The 12,483-nt window shown below is 41.6% G+C and overlaps 1 long non-coding RNA gene across 1 annotated transcript; it reads left to right on the forward strand.

Moving 5' to 3' along the window:
* The first annotated feature begins 5,109 nt into the window (after positions 1-5,109).
* Positions 5,110-6,226, forward strand: LOC132117649 (uncharacterized). Its single transcript, XR_009425805.1, has 3 exons — positions 5,110-5,163; positions 5,249-5,313; positions 5,803-6,226. It is a non-coding gene; the product is annotated as an uncharacterized LOC132117649 (long non-coding RNA).
* The last annotated feature ends 6,257 nt before the right edge of the window (positions 6,227-12,483 follow it).

Consider the following 12,483-nt stretch of genomic DNA (forward strand, 5'->3'; position numbering starts at 1 on the left):
AAGGACATCCTTCCTTAGGGGAATACGCCAGGGAGGAACTGATGCCATGAGCATGAGTTGTGCAATGAGGCTCACTGGGGGAAATGCATGTTTGAGTAGGCTCCCGTGCCAGCTTTGAGCTTTGATTGCAATGAAGCAAACAGGTCCACCTGTGCCTGGCCGAACTGACACCAAATCATCTGAACTGTCTGGTGGTGAAGCCTTCACTCGTCTCTGAGCAAGACCTCAGGAGATACGCTACACAATTGAGGTCACCCGGGATATGACTGGAATGCAGAGATGTATGCAACTGTCACTGTGTTGTCCGTCCGGACCAACACGTGCTTGCCATAGATCAATGGTCCCTCCTCCCTGGGTCGACCGTCTCAGGAACACTTTGAAGCCTTGAGAGGACTCATTGTGCCCTGATGACAAGCAGGTGGTGCCACCTTCCTGCAAGTGGTGGGCCGTTGGTCAGGCTTGACTGAAGGCTTGGGCTGTTGCAGGGCCTCAGCAGTCCTTGCACGGGGCTGCCCCTGGCAATGAGCAGACAAGGCTGCTGATTCGGGGGTGCAGGAGCAGGACATGACCCACACTGAGGCAGGATGTGTTTGATGGCCTCCATCAGTTTCTTCACCATGGAGAACTGCTGGGAAAGTTCTTCCACGATGTCACCAAAGAGACCAACCTGAAAATTGAGGCGTCAATAAAGTGTACTTTCTCACCTTCCCGCATCTCAGCCAAGTTGAACCACAGGTGGTGTTCATGGACCACTTAAGTTGACATCAACTTCCTAAGAGCTTTTGCTGTGACCATCGTAGCCCGGACGGCAAAGTCAGGGTTTCATATAGCTCACCCAAGCTATATGAAATACCTCTAGTTCAGACAGGAACCACTTTGGCAAGTTTACTTGAGTTTATTGCTCCCAAAATAGCCAGCAGGGGGTGCTCACCCTGTGGTCTGTGTGGGTCCTAGCGTCCCAGTGTAGTGATGGGGACACTATACTGTCAGCAAGCACCGTCATTCGGATGAAACATTAAACCGAGGTCCTGGCTCTCTGTGGTCATTACATTTTTTTTAAAATCCCATATCTTTCGAAAAGAGTAGAGGTGTGACCTCGGCATCCTGGACAAAATTCACCCATTGGCCTCAGACCATGATGGCCTCCTAACAATCCCCATATCTGCTGATCGGCTTCTTCACTCTGTCTCCTCTCCACCAGTAAGCTGGTGTGTGGTGGGCATTCTGGTGCACTATGGCTGCCGTCGCATCATCCAGGTGAATGCTGCACACTGGTGGTGGACGAGGAGATACTCCCTGACAAATGTAAAGTGCTTTGAGTGCCTAGAAAAGCGCTATATAAATGTAAGGAATTATTATTATTATTATAATGTTAGTGAGATATCCTTAATGCAGCCTATGGCTAGGAGAGAGGTATTCTCCCCTCTAAACACGAGGGAGAGAATAGCAGTCCCCTTTCATTTAAGTAGCAGGGGTGTTCACCCCTGCTGAGGGATGAACAGCAGTCCCCTGCAGCTATAGCAGCAAAGGATGTTATCTCCAGCTGGAGAAAACAGCAGTCCGTTTTTTTTTTTGAGGGGTGTTCGTCCCTCGCTGAGGGATAGAACAGCAGTCCACTGTAGTTATAGCAGAAAGGGTGTTCTCTCCAGCTGGAGAAAACAGCAGTCCCTTTTTCTTTTTGAGGGGTCTTCATCCCTCGCTGAGGAATCTATGGAAATCCTGCCAAATCCTGATTTTGACGCTTACAATGGAGATAGATTCGCCATCTGATTAGTTCCTGAGCGAGCGATAGCTCTCGCAAGCAGTTTGAGCCTTGCGAGCCATTGAGCATACTTACCGAGCAGTGTAGCCACGTATATATGTGCGTGTCTAATAGGAGAGTGGTAGTGATTGGAGCGATGACAGCTGACCACATCAGCTGGTCGCAGCCTATGCCTTTGTGGCCTGACTGAACTAACACTGCACTCGATTTTTGTTTTCCATCATTTGCACTCCATTTTCTGGAATTCTCTCTTTAGGGTTTGAGTGTGCTCATTATACCACAGTGTCAGACTGTTTTACTTAATCTTCTTTAAGCGTAAGGAGCAACTGTATTTAAAATGCTAGAAAAAAGAGAGTCCATAATTTCTGTTACATCATCAAGTTGTTCTGAGGTTTTGGATATGCTAAAGAATTAGGATACAACAGGAAGATTACTTGCAAACCAGTCTTTTGTGGTAGAAATGATGGTTCTACCATACTTGTTACAAGAAGTAGAATTTACTGTTTTAGCTATATGAAGTTTGCAGAAATCCAAATAATGATCTGAGATATAATCGCTTGGCCTCATTATTTCAACACCATCAACATCAATTCCATGTGACAGTATTAAATCTAGAGTATGATTTCGACAATGAGTAGGACCTGACACGTGTTGTCTAACCCCAATAAAGTTCAGAATGTCTATAAATGCTGATCCTAATGCATCTGTTCATTATCAACATGGATATTAAAATCACAAATAATTAAAACTTTATCTGCAGCCAGCACTAACTCGGATATAAAATCAGTACATTCTTTAATAAAGTCTGTATGGTGCCCTGGTGGCCTGTATACAGAAGACAGTGCAAAGGTCACAGGGGATTTGTCATTAACACTTGTTTCTCTGGATAATGTTATATGAATCACCATTACTTCAAACGAGTTATACTTGAAGCCCGCCCTCTGAGAAATACTGAAATCACAGTTATAAATTGAAGCAACACTTCCCCCTTTACCTTTTGGATGTGGCTCATGTTTATAACAGTAATCTTGGGGGGTGGACTCATTTAAAATAATGTAATCATCAGGTTTTAGCCAGTTTTCTGGCAAATAGAGCATATCTAGGTTATGATCAGTGATCATATCATTTACAAAACGTGGTTTCGTAGAAAGGGACCTGATATTCAATAAGTCAAACTTTATCATTTGTTTATCCATATTGCATCTGTTTTTTATTTTTTGAACCTCAATTAAATTGTTACTTTTAAACTGGTTTGGACGTTTTTTTTGTATTTTCTAGTTCGGGGAACAGACACAGTCTCTATAGTGTGATATCTAGTTGAAAGAGTCTCTATTTGCTGAGAATTAACTGACCTCTGTGACGTGAGACAGCTAGCAGACGGTCGGTTTAGCCAGTCTGTCTGCTTCCTGACCTGGGCCCCAGTTAGTCAAGTACAAACTCTAAGAATATGTGCCATATTTCTAGATAGAAGAAATCTAGAAATCTTCTCAACAGATCAGGTCTGCCTCAAAAGCTCATCCAATTGTTTATGAAACCTATTTTATTCAGCAGGCACCACTTAGACATCCAGCCATTGAGCGATGACAGTCTGCTATTTATCTCATGACCACGGTAAGCAGGGAGGGGACCAGAGCATATTACAGTGTCTGACATCATGCTTGCAAGTTCACACACTTCTTTAAAGGGTTAGTTCATCCAAAAAGGAAAATTATGTCATTAATGACTCACCCTCATGTCGTTCCAAACCCGTAAGACCTTTGTTCATCTTCGGAAGACAGTTTATGAAATTTTAGATTTAGTCCTAGAGCTTTCTGACCCTCCATTGAAAATTTATGTATGGTATACTGTCCTTGTCCAGAAAGGTAATAAAACACGTCAGCAGACCCAGAAGAGAAGACAATGTTGTGCTGGTGTAACCCAGGGTAAATATAAGTAGAGAATAATAATAAAATTAAATAATAAAATTAATAAAAGTAAAATATAAATAGTAAAATTATATGGTTCTATTTTTCACAGTCACCTGAACACACCCTTCATTCATATCTTTGTGCAGGAGTCACATGGTAGTCTCAGTGAACGCTTTCAACCAATCATAGCATGTATCAAATGTCTGTAGAGGAATGCTTCCAAGACTCAAAATGTTAGCTTGAGGTGCTCTTTGGATGGGATAATCATAATATAGAACAAATTAGGAAACTCCAAGGCACTCTCTTTAAGAAAAATTAAAAAGCCTTTATTTTACGGCTTGGTCATCATAAACCTTTAAAAACTCTGACGCATTTCGGCATACAAGCCTTCGTCAGGGAGTCAACAGTTTCCAAAACAAGAGTCCTTCTTATAAGTCTTCACAAAACCAATCAAAAAACCCCATTTGGCAGAGGTAGGTTCAAAGTTGTAGGATTATAGAAAGACCACTAGATGTCCTCCTTGGTACTTAATAGAACAGGATTTTTGTGGCTACACACCAAGGTTACATACAATACATGCATCACCAAAGTACAGAAAATATAAATACAAAAAATAAAATAAAATTGTAGTTTTAGAGAAAAACACTGAGATCAAGTTCTTCATTTAGGCCTGGATATCTATAGTCGCCTGCAGTTTATCAATCCAGAAACTTTCTCTCTGTTTAGTAGTTTTTGCCTGTCTCCTTTCCTTAGTGACAATGGGATATGATCAATTCCACAGATCTGTACGGTCGATGGATCACTATTGTGGTGTTCCCCGTAATGTCTCGCCATAGGATATTTTATGTTGCCCGTGCGAATCGCATATTTATGTTTAGCCAATCTGTTCTGTAAGCGCCTCTTTGTCCTTCCTATATAAAACACTTTACACTCAGGACATTCCAGTCTATATATAACAAATATTGTTTTACAGCTTATAAAGTGGTTAATGGTAAACTGTTTTTGGGAAATGGTATCAACAAAGGTTTTAGACTGCAAAACATTTGTACAATGATTGCAGTGTTGACATTTATAAGGCCCTTTGGGTTTAGATCCCAACCACGTATATTTGCCTTCTGGTTTCAGATGGCTCCGGACCAGTTTATCTCAAATAGTAGGACATCTCCTGAAAGCTACCAGAGGTGGCTCAGGAAACAGCTGGCCAAGCATCTCATCGCTTTCAATAATACCCCAATTTTTTCTAATTATTCTCTTAATTTGGTCTGCCTCTGTACTATACGTGGTAACAAAAATGGGTCTATCTTTTGTTGGCTTAGGTGGGTTTCTTTGAAGAAGTGATACCCTATTTGCAGATTTGGCCCTGCTATGTGCTTTATGGAGAGTTGTGTTTTTATAACCCCGTTCCTATCATAGCATGTAAGCGTGTTTTACAAGCTGCGGTGAGTTTCCCCAATCAGTAGTGTGAGGGGGAAGCCACCGGAGCAGCTGCACTCGGTATGTCTCTATACAAACAATGCTTTTTCACTTATTTCCATCTTAAATGCTTGGTTAATTCTAGCATGCGATCCTGTATTTGTAGTGTCCACCACCGTCGTCTTTAGAAGCCGACTGGTGCCAGGGTGTGTCGAATATCTGCGGGAATTGGTGAGTCTGTTTTTGTTGTGTCCGCTAGCATGTTACTATTGGCCCTGACAATTTTATTGGCATCCTTATGTATTATAATGACGGTTTCTGCTAGCTTAATGTTTATAGCATTAAGCCATCTCATTGTATTGTATCCATCCCTATGGAGTTCTATTGGGGTTTAGAATTGTAATGTAAACCTAGCACTTTGTTTTCAATGCTATGGTTTTAAGTATTTAAATGGATCATTTATGTAATGAATGATAGGATTATCAATTGTATTGAATGGAATGTTATGTAGGAAATGATTCCATTATTTATGGGTGGTTGTTTCCATGCATTTGAGTATTTTTATAAAATTTTGTTATTGTCATTTAATGTAATTATGACAATCTCTGATGCAGTATTTTGAATACTATTGTGTACACAAATATAGAATATAAAACTAGCTAGTAGGTAAAGTATATTATGAGTAGTGATTAAACCATGGGTCCTGTTTAATTAATACAGGCCAGGTGCGGCCAGTTGTGGGCCAGTTGATGGCGAGCTATTATTACCTGGAACAGAACCTGCCCCAACAACATCATCGCCCCCTGTGGGTTCGATAGGAGGTTGTGCAGCTCTGCTCACCCCCTCCACTCTCATATACACACACACACAGCCATTCACTAGGTTCTGGCTCATGGACTAATTGCATCTCACGGACCATTTGCATTATTTGGACATGGTGTTCATCTTTTATGAGCAAAGAATATAGTCCTATACTGTGTTGTGGATTGTCTTTAATTTGAGTACTCTCCAGTTTTCTGAGTTATATTTTGTTGTGTTTTCCCCTGTGAACTACTGAACTTCTCTGCAGATTTGAAATATTTTGGGTATTGTTATTATTGTTTGTCTTTGTTTCCACTTAATACATGGTACCAAAACTAAATCTAAATGATCTGTCTCTGTGTTATTATTTACTTTTTCAACACCTCCCTGAGACGAACTTTATCTTTTGTAGTTCAATCATTAATTAACCGTCTATAGCTATATTTAACACACATACCCTGTATATATGCTACATAATTGTGGCGAGCCAGCCAGGAGGTCTTGAAAGGGTATTTAATATACACATTTCTGAACATTCAGTCTCACCAATATTAATTCGACCATGAATATTTTTGAAACACTTGACATTAAAATACCAAATGCAGTTTTGGTCACAGAGTCCGAGGTTGCTGCTGAAGTAGAAGGGTTACTCAAGCAGTATGGTAGGATAAATCGGGCTCTTACTGTTGATTCGCCCAAGTCTGAGTTTCACGATATGCTCATTGTTGAGTTTGAGTCTGGCTTACCTTTGACTCTACTGAATCCACTTCTACCATATACGCGAACTTCCGAGACCAGTATCGTCTATTACATTAAGAATTTATCTCAAGTATATACTGCAAATGTGGGAAGTTCTAAAACTCAGACATATTTAGCTGACTTAAAAGAAGTTGTTAAACTGACCGGACAAAACTATGCTGAAGTGCTGAATGAGATGATGGGCCAGATCAGCAAATCAATCTCAGAGCTGCGCCCTGATGTCGAAGCCGGTATTGGTGTTAAGGCAGAATAGGCAGAACAGTCTTCAGTGAATACAACAATTCAGTCAAAGTCAAAGTCAAAGTCAAAGTCACCTTTATTTATATAGCGCTTTAAACAAAATACATTGCGTCAAAGCAACTGAACAACATTCATTAGGAAAACAGTGTCAATAATAATGTAGATGAAGTGTCCCCAACTAAGCAAGCCAGAGGCGACAGCGGCAAGGAACCGAAACTCCATCGGTGACAGAATGGAGAAAAAAACCTTGGGAGAAACCAGGCTCAGTTGGGGGGCCAGTTCTCCTCTGACCAGACGAAACCAGAAATTCAGTCACTGTATAAAATGGCTGTTCCATCTTCACTGCTTGCCACTGCTCCCATAGCTCAGCCAGAGGAGCGACGTGCCACTATCAACTTCACTGCTTCAGATCTCAACCCTCCTGAGTTACAGAGGTATGTGGTAGAACACATTGTCAAACTCTGAGGATACTGCTGTGCATTTGCACTCTTCCCACAGACTCTGTGTGTTTTCTGGAAAGATGCCACGACCACAACATGAAGTGGACTATGAAACATGGCGGTCTAGTGTGGATCTGGTTCTCAGTGATTCTGCCATATCTGAAATCCAACGATCTCGACAAATCCTTGATAGTCTCCTGCCACCAGCTGCTGACATGGTGAAACATCTAAGTCCTGACATGTCTGTTAACATCTATATCCAACAGCTTGATTCCACCTATGGGACAGTGCAGGATGGGGAGGAGTTGTATGCAAAATTTATGGATACTCTTTAAAACGCTGGTGAAAAACCTTCAGCTTACCTGCAGCGATTACAAGTTTTTTTTAAATCTTGCAGTAAAGAGGGGAGGTGCACTAAAAAGCTGAAGTTAATAAACATCTTCTTAATCAGTACTGCAGAGGATGCTGGGACAATGTCCTGATATCTGAACTGCCGCTTAAACAGAAAAAAGAGAAGCCACCGTCTTTCGCTGAATTACTACTGCTGTTAAGAACTGAAGAAGATTGCGAGGCTGTAAAGACGCAAAGAATGAAACAGCATCTGGGAGGAGGTGGAGAAGAGGAAAGTAAATTATGTGAGACATTGACTGTTATTAGCAAACATTAGCGTCAACTGGCTGTTCTAACTGCAAACCAGTCTCAGGGCCGACAGCCTTACATTCCAAGACCCAATCCAGTTCTAAAGTCACATGGAAAACAGAACATGGCAGCTGCTGTGAGTGATCCCTCTGCAAGTTCAAAGCCCGTGTTCTGTTTCCGCTGCGGAGAAGATGGACACATCAGGCCGCAATGTGACAACCGGCCGAATCCAGAACTTGTTAGTGCTAAGAAAAGACAGTTCAGTGAAAAGAAACCAAAGTGGCTTTGACTCAGTTCTTGTTGGGGGACAAACAAGAACTGAGGTGGACTCACACTGTCCCGCAAAGTTGGAAAAGTCTGTTCAGTGCGCATACCTCCAGCAGTCCAACTGGGAAGCCATAGCCCATCTCCCCAAAGGCCTGGTGGGGTCAGGATGCACCGCTGAAGTTGCTGTCTTTGGTCACACCTGTCAGTGTCTGCTTGATACTGGTTGGCAGGTGACCACAGTATCTGCATCTTTTTACAATGAACATTTGCAAGATCAACAAATTAACCCTTTACATAATCTATTATACATCGAAGGTGTAGTTATTCATCATTGTCTTCTCTTCCGTGTCTGTTGTGTGAGAGAGTTCAAAACAAAGCAGTCTGGATATCCGGTTCGCGAACGAATCATTCAGTTCACCAAATCGAACTGAATCCTTTTAAACGGTTCGCATCTCTAAATCCATAAATGACTTAAGCTATTGATTTTTTTAATGTGGCTGACACTCCCTCTGAGTTCAAACAAACCAATATCCCGGAGTAATGCATGCACTCAAACAGTACACTGACTGAACTGCTGTGAAGAGAGAACTGAAGATGAACACCGAGCCGAGCCAGATAACGAACAAAAGACTGACTCGTTCATGAGTCAAGAACCGGTTCCATCAGTTTTCGGATCAACAGTAGTTCTTTCAGACAGTTCGATTCAATAAACCGGTTGAAGAAAACGGTTCACCGGTTCTTTTGCGCTCGACGTAATGGCGTCATTTGCGATGATTGCCCTTGATTCAAGCCTTCGGTTTACCCGCGCTCATAACACTAGCACAGAATCAGTTCAGAATCAATCACCAAAAGAATCAGTTTGATTCAGACGCTCTGTGTGTCAGTCTGCTTCACACTGAATCACACATGCGCAGTATCATCAGCTCCTCGATTCTTCTTATCTGGCTGGGCTCGGTGTTCATCTTCAGTTCTCTCTTCACAGCAGTTCAGTCAGTGTACTGTTTGAGTGCATGCATTACTCCGGGATATTGGTTTGTTTGAACGCAGAGGGAGTGTCAGCCACAATAAAAAAAGTTAACAGCTTAAGTCATTTGTGGATTAATGCGTATTAGAGATGCGAACCGTTTAAAACGATTCAGTTCGATTTGGTGAACTGAATGATTCGTTCGGGAACCAGATATCCAGACTACTTTGTTTTGAACTCTCTCACACAACAGACACGGAAGAGAAGACAATGATGAATAAAGTAGTAGTTTTTGTTATTTTTGGACCAAAATGTCTTTTCGATGCTTAAAAAAATCTAACTGACCCTCTGATGTCACATGGACTACTTTGATGATGTTTTTCTTACCTTTCTGGACATGGACAGTAGACCGAACACACAGCTTCAATGGAGGAACTGAGAGCTCTCGGACTAAATCTAAAATATCTTAATATATCTTAAACTGTGTTCTGAAGATAAACGGAGGTCTTATGGGTTTGAAACAACATGAGGGTAAGTTATTAATTACATAATTTTGCTATCTGGGTGAACTAACCCTTTAATTGCCATATAATGCAATTGTTCCATGACAGACTGGAATATTTTGAGCCAGATTCTAATTGGTATTTCAATTTGGATAGATTTTTTGATGGCATAAAATGGCCTTGTTGCCTTCTTTTTCAGTTCATTGACAGCCAAATTTAGCTTACCAGTCGCATTTATTTTTAGCCCGAAGTACTTTGTGGCATATTCAAACGTGTGCAGGAAGTCTAGGTTCTGCTGTAGACACTCTTCTGTTCTGTTGATCATCTGCAAACAGCAATAACTTTATGTTTATATATAGGTCAGGTGCTGCTGATTGTTCTAGGAGTTTTGCCAATTCAGGTTGCTTTATCCAGGAACAAATGTGTGATTTTGGACACATTAAATCAGAAAGTTTAACAGCAGATTAGTGAACAGTTTTGCACGATTGATTTCGCAATACTGGACTGAACTGCTGCTTAAAATAATTAATAACTCTCTGCCAGTTTGAGTTACACCTCATAACTGAACGCTGATTACATGATTACATAAACGTACCACATATAATGTTTGGAGAAGTACACGTGTTATTTATTTCAGTAGTTCTCTGTGTAAATTATAACAGACTAGATAACGCCACAGTAACAGAAATCAGAACGCTAATATCCCGTTGTTCTGAACATCACAGCAGTGTTTTTGCTGTAGTGATGGGTCATGCGCAAAAGATGCGGCTCTGAGAGCCGATGCTTTGTAGTGAATCAGAAGAGCCGGCTCGCATTGATTGAGAGCCGGCTCCCAGTTTTTTTCCTTTGGCTGCTTACCTCAAGGCAGAAATTTGTTTTGATTGGTCAGCAATCGCATCGTGGCCAATCAGATGTGAGTATATGGGATCACAACATTATGTAAAAACAGAGGGGGGTGAAGTGAAGCGGTACTCCACTGCAAGTTAACGAGTCGTAACTAAAGGTCTTCACGGGTCCAAAAATTCGTGCCCGAACCCAAAAGAGACCCGTAATGTACTACACCGAACCGACCCGGACCCGTCTCATATATCAAAAGCTGGACCCGGACCCGTGTAGATCCGAGAAATACCTACCCGGACCCGACCCAGACCCGTATATTATTTGAAATCTGGACCCGGACCCGCCGGGAAGACACAGACCAGACTGGACCCGACTGTCACATATTCCACCTTAAATTGCTATTACAAGTCAATAAACCTGTAGCGAAACAGCTTTTTGTCTTACCTAATTTAAGGAGCCGTAGTCTCTCTTCCTTGTACCTGACTGCCTGTGATGCATTACAATCCTCTGACAAAAAAGTTATTCATGTTATTCCTCTCGTTATTCCAAGTCCAAGCTGAATCCGCTCATTATTTCAGCTTCAAAAGTCCACTTGATGTCACGGTGACCGATGACAAATGCTACTGTGCACATGTACTTTCTGACTCGAGTTAATTCGCAATATTACTTCGACTGTTTGCCCTTTTGAACTATAATAACGATCGCTCGTGCAATGCCATGGCCGCTGACGTTATTTATTTGCTATCATCTGATCTCTGTGCTCTCTGCTCTGCATTGAGTCTGAATCTGACCACTAAAACTTTAAGATTAAACGGTTCATTTATAATATTATAAAAATCGGAGAAAATGTAAAACGCGGTTTGGCGGACGAAATGTCCCTCACTGGTTGCCATAGAAACATGAAATGCGCTCGAGACTGCACATGCGTGCTAGCTGTATCAACCTAAAATATGCTTTAACGCAATTTGAGCATCATAGAAAACATTCATGTGATAGTTCACCTCAGACTGTGTTGCTGATTTGAAATATATTAAATATGAGTGTGTCATGTTTGCAAGCATTAATACCGTGCGTGCACTTGTATTAACTCTGAGTCTGCGAGCTCTGCTTCTAAAAGCAGAGAGAGAGAGAGAGCGATCACTTTTTTTGGCTCACTCTTTTCTTTTCCTAATTTTACAAGTTGTAAGTTACAAAAAACACAAGCAGTCTTTGATCACGGCCGGGTGTTCTCCGAGTCTGATGACTCCGATCGCACGGGTATTACACACAGTGTTAAACAGACCCGGGACCCGAGGTAATAGATTCGGACCCGACCCGGACCCGGCTGATGATTTAAAATATAGACCCGAACCCGTACGGGTCCCGGGTCGACGGGTCTCGGGTGCACTGTGAAGACCTCTAGTTGTAACAACGTTAATGGAGGGGAGACTGTGTTGTGGCAACATCGGTTCCTTCAGAGAGAATCTTCTCAAAATCAGGGCAGATAATCACAGAAATAGGATCATTCCATCAAAGCTGAGGCATCTGATTTTTTTGAATGCCAATCTTCACTGAAGACATTAATACGATTTGCTTGAGTTTGGTTCTAGTTCTGTGGATTTATTTGCGGTTTTTGTTGTTCATTTTTTGCAATAAAATGTTTTATTAAAATATTAAACAAAAGAATGGTTTTGTAACAAAATAAATGCACAAAATTATGCAATTATAAGGATTCTCATAAAAATACTGCACATGAAAGGGTTTTCAACACACAAACCATTCATTTTTGCAAAGTTATGGTAAAATAAAGGCCTACAAAAAATCCTAAATTAAAAACCATTCAGGAGTCGAAAGAGCCGGCTCTTCTTTGGGAGCTGAGCCAAAAGAGCCGGCTCTCTGAAAAGGGGCGGACTTCCCATCACTATTTTGCTGTGGGCAGGCCCGTGTGTCTTTGGGCAGAATGGAGGGG

The sequence above is a fragment of the Carassius carassius genome, chromosome 37, assembly GCF_963082965.1.
Source record: "Carassius carassius chromosome 37, fCarCar2.1, whole genome shotgun sequence".
NCBI lineage: Eukaryota > Metazoa > Chordata > Actinopteri > Cypriniformes > Cyprinidae > Carassius > Carassius carassius.